This window comes from Centropristis striata, chromosome 23 (genome assembly GCF_030273125.1).
Source record: "Centropristis striata isolate RG_2023a ecotype Rhode Island chromosome 23, C.striata_1.0, whole genome shotgun sequence".
Lineage (NCBI taxonomy): Eukaryota > Metazoa > Chordata > Actinopteri > Perciformes > Serranidae > Centropristis > Centropristis striata.
The window spans coordinates 3,976,621-3,983,982 of record NC_081539.1 but is presented as its reverse complement, the minus strand read 5'-3'; positions in this window follow the sequence as shown (position 1 = coordinate 3,983,982).

The following is a 7,362-nucleotide window of genomic DNA, read 5'->3' as shown; positions in this document are numbered from 1 at the left end:
GTTTTCCTTTATTCATTTTTTTTAATATAATCCCATTTTGTGTCACAACTCTTCTAATGCTTTAGCTAAGTAGCTTGCTATGCTAACTACTTAGCTAACTGCTTGGATGAGTATTTAGCTAAGTAGCTTGCTAAGCTAAATACTTAGCTAACTTCTTGGATACGTATTCAGCTAAGTTGCTTGCTAAGCTAACTACTTGGCTAAGTAGCTTGGCCAAATAGTTAGCTAAGTAGCTTGCTAAGCTAACTACTTAGCTAACTTCTTGGATACGTATTCAGCTAAGTAGCTTTCTAAGCTAACTACTTGGCTAAGTAGCTTGGCCAAATAATTAGCTAACTTCTTGGCTAAGTAGTTAGCTTAGCACACTACTTAGCTAAGTAGAGAGCTACGTAATAATACAAAAACTTTTTTTCTTCATAAAGTATGAGAGGCAAAATGGAAATAATTATCTGTTGTTATCAAAAACAAGATTTTTAAAGAAAAAATAGAGCACAGAAACACCCAGCAGCATTACATAACATGGGGAATGAATGCAGGTCATTTTTGACCCATGTTGTGCATTAGAAGGGGTGTCAATATGTTGTACATCAAAGGGTTAAATGATTTAATGAATGTTTCTGCAGAAGGGTTTTACGCATTTAAACAAATCTTCTTCAACTGAAACCTTGGAATGGAAATATTTGATTTATGCCAAGCTTTACGGAGGGAGATTGTTTGCTCAGGGTTCAGGGAAGTCCGGGTGGTAGTCCACGCTGAACTTCTGAAAACTGCTGTTTTGCGAGAACTGGGTCAAAAGTGAGGATGTGTCCCAATACCTGCACATGCAGTCGTGAGAATTTAGTAGGTCCCTGTGTAGTCTGACACCTCTAGTAGCTCCGAGGAGCAGCTTTGTTATTTAAAAAAATCAAGTTATGCCTCCTTAATGTACTGCTGTGTGCTTTTACAACCCAATTACAAACTTAGGATGTTGTCTTAAACCTAAATAAAACTGTGTATGATCATGTGCTTATCCTTTTTGACATATATTCAATTGAAAACTGTACAAAGACAATATATATTTAATGTTTGAACTCCTTTGGGGTGGGTGCTACTGAACTATTCTGCCCGACATATTCATGAGGAGCCTAAAATACCAAAATTCCACCAGATCTTGACGCATGTGCAAAGTGTCACAACTTTTTGAATACGATAAGGTTTCTGTAAAGCCAATTCATTCTTGATAAAAAATAACCCATTAGATTTATTACACCCCTTAAAATCAAGAGGGTTTCGTGACCCCCCCTTGGATCTTTGGCGCCCCCTTGGGGGGTCGGGCCCCCCCTGTTGGGAATCACTGCCATAGAGCATGGGTCTGAAACTCACGGGCCAATTGCGGCCCTCTTGGCGATATTATCTGGGCCCCAGCTTGATAAGTTTAATGTGAGTTTTATTTGAATGGCACTTTACCGTGTTGTGTGGAAGGTCCCTTTAATTACTTTATTTGGTAATTTTGTGTCTTTTTTTGATCATTTTGTGTCTTTCTTGGTAATTCTGTGTCTTCTTTTGGCTATATTGTGTCTTTTTTTTATTAATTTTGTGTCTTTTTTTGGTAATGTTGTGTCTTTTTTCAGTAATTTTGAATCTTTCTTATAATTTTGTGTCTTTTTTGGTCATTTTGTGTCTTTTTTTTTTTTTTTTTTTAATTTGTGTCTTTTTTTGGTCATTTTGATACTGCCTCCAGCGGCCCCCAGGTAATTTGAGTTTGAGACCCCTGACATAGAGGCATAGTCCCAGGTTCCAATCCGACTCGGTGCCCTTTCACACTGTCTCTCCACTGTCAATAAAGCCTTGAAAATGGCCAAAAAATATCTTAAAACAAAAAAAACTTGCATTCCCCTTGCAGGACGGTCAGACGAGCAATAGATGTTTCTTTGTACAGAAACAGATCAACACAATACAATCAGAATAAAACGATAGAGGGGAAGAGATTTGAGTTGACCATGTCAGATTCCCAAGAACCTAAAACTGTTCACTCACCACACTGATGTAGACATCAATATATCACTGTGCCTTCTTTTTTTTCTCAAATCAGCTTGTTAGTTTTGCTGTTGTCAAGCAGTAGGTCATTCTCTGAGCACCACTCAGATTTTAGCTTGAGTCCGATGAAGAAATGAAGTCCCATCGTTGTTTATTATCTTGCAGATTGAGAACAGAGATTATTGCGTGTCAGGGATTGAATGATGTAAAACAGTAAGAAAGCTGAGCTGAAATCCAACAACTACAGTCTGAGTAGATGTGTGAGGGCGGTGGAGATGTTCTTCTCTGTGGATTTGTTGGCTCCATATGCAAACTAGTAAGGATTCAGGCTGGTTGGGATGTTGTATTTAAAGTGTGGGAGAATGTATTTTTCAATGCACTTCATCAGAATAAGGGGTGAGTGGCACAGTGCAGGAGTGATTTTAGATTTCTGCAGCAGACTTTTCAGGTTTAGGGACAAAGGTGACACTAGCCTTGTTTCCATTAAAGGAACACTCCACCGTTTTTTCATATTAAAACATGTTATTCGGTCAAGTAAGACGAGTTGATACAGACCTCTTGCGTCTCAATGCGTGCACTCAATCCCCCTGGCGCACGGAGCTACTTGGCTAGCACTTAGCTTAGCCCAGTTCATTCATTAGGATCCAAACAGATGGACAGTTAGAAGCGACCAAACTCCAACACTTGGGAGCACTTCGACTCGGTGCAGTAATATCATCACTTCCGCTCCCTCTCACTTCCGTCAGGAGTGATGATATTACTGCGCCGAGTCGAAGTGCTCCCAAGTGCTATTCCGCCATACATTATAGTTATCCTTTTTATCCGCTTCGAAAAGCGCCACGTTTTATTTTGTGTCGCCATACTTGGTCGTTTAACTACTCGTGTAGCTGTATTTAAATAGGGAAAACGTGGAGGAGTTTGGTCGCTTCTAACTGTCCATCTGTTTGGATCCTAATGAATGAACTGGGCTAAGCTAAGTGCTAGCCAAGTGGCGCCGCGCGCCAGGGCGATTGAGTGCACGCATTGAGACGCAAGAGGTCTGTATCAACTCGTCTTACTTACCCGAATAACATGTTTTAATATGAAAAAACGGTGGAGTGTTCCTTTAAAGTTGAATCAAATTCTGAAATGAAATTTTGAAATGTCTCATTAAAGACAATGCAAATTCGGGACAAACTTATACATAGTGCACAAACATACTCTAGGGAAAGAGTACTAATGCATAAACATACTTTTGTTAGAAGATGGCAGTGTAATAATAATAATAATAATAATAACTTTATTGATATAGCACCTTTTAAAAACAGCAGTTTACAACAGAGAGCAGTTAATCACAAGGAGAATGATGCCGTAAGGCTAAAAACAATTCTTACATTAAAATGGAAAACAAGAAGAGACAGAGCAGGAACCATCACAAGACATTCTCAGATACAGAAAATAAATGGTAAAAGGAGTAAAAAAATAAGTAAAAAAGTGAGGAAGTAAAAAGGAGTGATGAGATAGAAAGCATTTGTCTATAAAAGTGGGTTTTAAGAAGTGATTTAAAAGAAGTTACTGACTCTGAGAGCCTTATCTCCTCAGGCAGCTCGTTTCTAGAGTCGGGTCTCTGGTGGGGAAAGCTCGTCACCTTTGGTTTTTAGTTTTGACTTTGGAACAGTCAGAAGGACCCGAGGATCTAAGGAGTTAGTAATTCTGTTAAACAGCTAGGAGCCAGACCTAAAAGAGCTTTAAAAGTGATCAGTAAAATCTTAAAATCAATCCTAAAACCAACAGGGAGCCAGAGCAAAGAAGCTAAAATCAGGGTGATGTGATGTCGTCTGTTAGAACCGGTCAGAAGCCGAGCTGCTGCGTTACGTTTTGCTGGAAGCTAATCCGGCAGTAAACAGGAGAAGAAGAGATTAATGCGAGAAAGAAAACAGTAGAAGAAGAAGAGATCGAGCAAGAGAGAAAATGTCTTCAGGAACTAGATTCAATTTGGCAACTTCTAGGATTAAGATTCCCTTATTAGCCCAACAACGGGGAAATTCAACCTCTGCATGTAACCCATCAACATAATGTTTAGGACTGGGAGATGTGTGAGTTAGGTGCCTTGGCAGTCCTGGGATTCAAACTAGCATCCCACCGAAAATAAGCCCTGATTCCTAACCTGCCTTAATTGTCCTTCATGTCAGAGTTGAAACAGCTCTATGGGCTGAAATATGTGCCACCAGAAACTGAATTATTTATATTTATATTTGAATTTGGATTGCTTAGCTTGAATAATTGCATGAAAAACCTGAATTTGAATCACATCATTTGAATTTGTATTGTTCAATTTGAATCAATGCTTTGAAAAACTGAATCTGAATTGTAATTTGATATTTCATTTATTGAATTTATTAGTTTGTAACTGAACATTCAGTTCGCAAAATTCAATTTCAATTTTCTAGATACACAGAGCGCCTCTTCGGCCAATCAGCACCTCTGTTTTCTTTTGTAACACTTGTTGCCACCCGGTTGCCATAGCACCTTTTCGGCCAATCAGCACCTCTGTTTTCTTTTGTAATACTTGTTGCCACCCGGTTGCCATAGCACCTTTTCGGCCAATCAGCACCTCTGTTTTCTTTTGTAACACTTGTTGCCACCCGGTTGCCATAGCACCTTTTCGGCCAATCAGCACCGCCGTTTTCTTTTGTAACACTTGTTGCCACCCGGTTGCCATAGCGCCTGTTCTGCCTCAACTACCCGGATGTGCGTTGATTAAAATTGAATTTTGCGAACTGAATTTGAATTGTGAGAACTGAATGTTCAGTTCCAAACTAATAAATAACAGGGGAAAGATAATTTATTATGCTATTGATGAAACTCAACAGATAATAAATTAACTTTCTCTTATTGCATGCATAATATTTTCTTTTCTTTAATGAAAGATGACCAAATGGTCTATTTCCTCTCTTTTTTTGGCAACAGCCTGCCACTCTGACTCTCTGATTTCCCTCTGAAATTGTGTTTTATTATTGGTTTCCACCCAGATGATTAACAGTTACACAGCTTTTATTTAAACACTAGATTTAGACAGACTTTTTTTCCTCTTTTCTTTTTGATAGTGTTTTATTATTTAATTGGTTCAGGCACATAAATTCCTGCCTACTGACTACTCTCCAAAGTCAGGTGACAATATTGATTTGATGCTTATTAAGTGCTATTTCTAGACCAACAACTTCTAAAAGCAGTGACTGTGCACACAATCTGAATAGTTTGTCGCAATGTTTTAACTGTTTAAACCACAAACAAAGCCTAAATGACATACCTGATGACTATTTTGCAAAATAACACAATGAAACATAAATAAGACATCTATGAAGTTGTTCAGAGGATATATTGTGTCTTTTAATCTAACTATACTCTTTTCAGTGCTCGTCTTTGCGCCAAACTAGACTAAACAAAACTGATGAAACCTTCATTAAAGCCACTAAAACAAGAGTATATCATCAGATGTTGGACTGTTGCCTTTTAACATCCATCCATTTTCCTCCACTTATCCGGGGCCGGGTCGCGGGGGCAGCAGCCACAACGTCCAGCATCAGTATTTGTGATTTACTGTCTGCTGATTCATGTTAGAACGTTAGCTGCTTTAACTCAGTGCTTCCTAAGATCCAGATCCAAATATTTTAACTGTTGATGGCAAACGACTCACTTCCCTTTGTGTACGAATTCTTCTTCATTGTAATGAATCGGTCAACAACTATAATGGCTGTTGGTTAATGGCAGTCAAAACATCGCACTCACAGAGGTCGCCATAGCAACAGACTGAATGTGAACACAGTGGGCCTCATTTATCAAACGAGCGTAGATCTGAGCGTATATTTCGTCTTAAAAATTGCTGGAAAATAAATAAATGAATAAAATAAAAGTCTACCAAACTGTTCACTGTTCAACCGGAAACAAAGTTATTCTACTTTATTAAATTCCACCTCTGACCAGACATTTCTTTTGGTAATTTGTTTTATTTTTTGTTGTAATTTAGCTTTGAACCAGAGAAACTTGTTATAAACTGGCTTCAAATGTGAAAACTTCAAACTAACTAACTTTTTTTTCATATAGCATCACGACAAATAAGCAAATGAATAAGTTGTCAATTAGTTTCAGCGACCATAATGGCTGAGTGGTTCCAATAAATCTACAAGAAGATATTCCGGTAACACTTAAGAATAACTAACTAAGTGATGTTTATAGACCATTTATATTAACCATTTATAAAGTGCTATACATATTTAATCTTTAAATGTTTTCAACCACTTTCTTAAAGGTATATGAATAATTTCAAAATCATTAACATACTTTATATCATGGGTCTCAAACTCGCATCTTTTTTAATAATTTTGTCTTTTTTTGGTAATTTTGTGTCTTTTTAAAATAATTTTGTGTCTTTTTTGGGGGGGCAATTTTGTGTCTTTTTAAAGTAATTTAGGTTTTTTTCTGTCATTTTGTGTCTTTTTTGGGTCATTTTTATACTGCCTCCAGCGGCCCCCAGGTAATTAGAGTTTGAGACCCCTGCTTTATATGGTGTTAAAAATGTTATAATGAGTGCAACCAAAACTATTGATAAACAATTAATTATAATTTAATTGTTTGTTAATGGTAAAGTAACTATAAACTTACATTAATATACCATCTATTTGCCATTTTTAAATGATTTAGTTACTTAAACATTAATAAATGATGTATTCATATAGGTATATATATGTAGGCCATTCTAAATGGCCTTTATACGGTTTATAAATGATGATTAAACATTAATACCTCACCTTGTGAATCCACCGTAAGAGCTACGATGTGGGGAAACAATAGCAAACGTTAGCATTAGCATTTTTTCATTTGACCGTTCCACCGGTCACTACCTTTCAAAATAAAAGCACCCGTTCCACACCGGATGGCACCTTTTCAAAATAAAAGCATCACAACATTGTAAAACACCTAGAAAATGTACAAACATGAAAAACAAGCTATATAATACAAAAACACCAATAGGAACCTTGCTATAGGTAATTTACAGTTGTGTTTAAAATAAATGGAAAAGCGATATATTGGTGTATTTACTACTTTTTACTGCTATATTTGATTTACTCAACATTAACAGTCTTATCATAACATGTATTCTTATCAGTAGCAGCTCAAAACCAGATAATTTACTGTATTTTATAAAGCGATTACATTAATATTGAGCAGAATTTAGTTCAGAGTTTTGGTCATGTGGCCCCTTGGGAAAATTAATTGCCCACCTCTGCTCTAATGTGTGCCCTGCATTTTGAGTGACTTGAGTGGTTTTTTGATTGTCTCAGCTCTGGTGCATGCTCCTTGTACTTC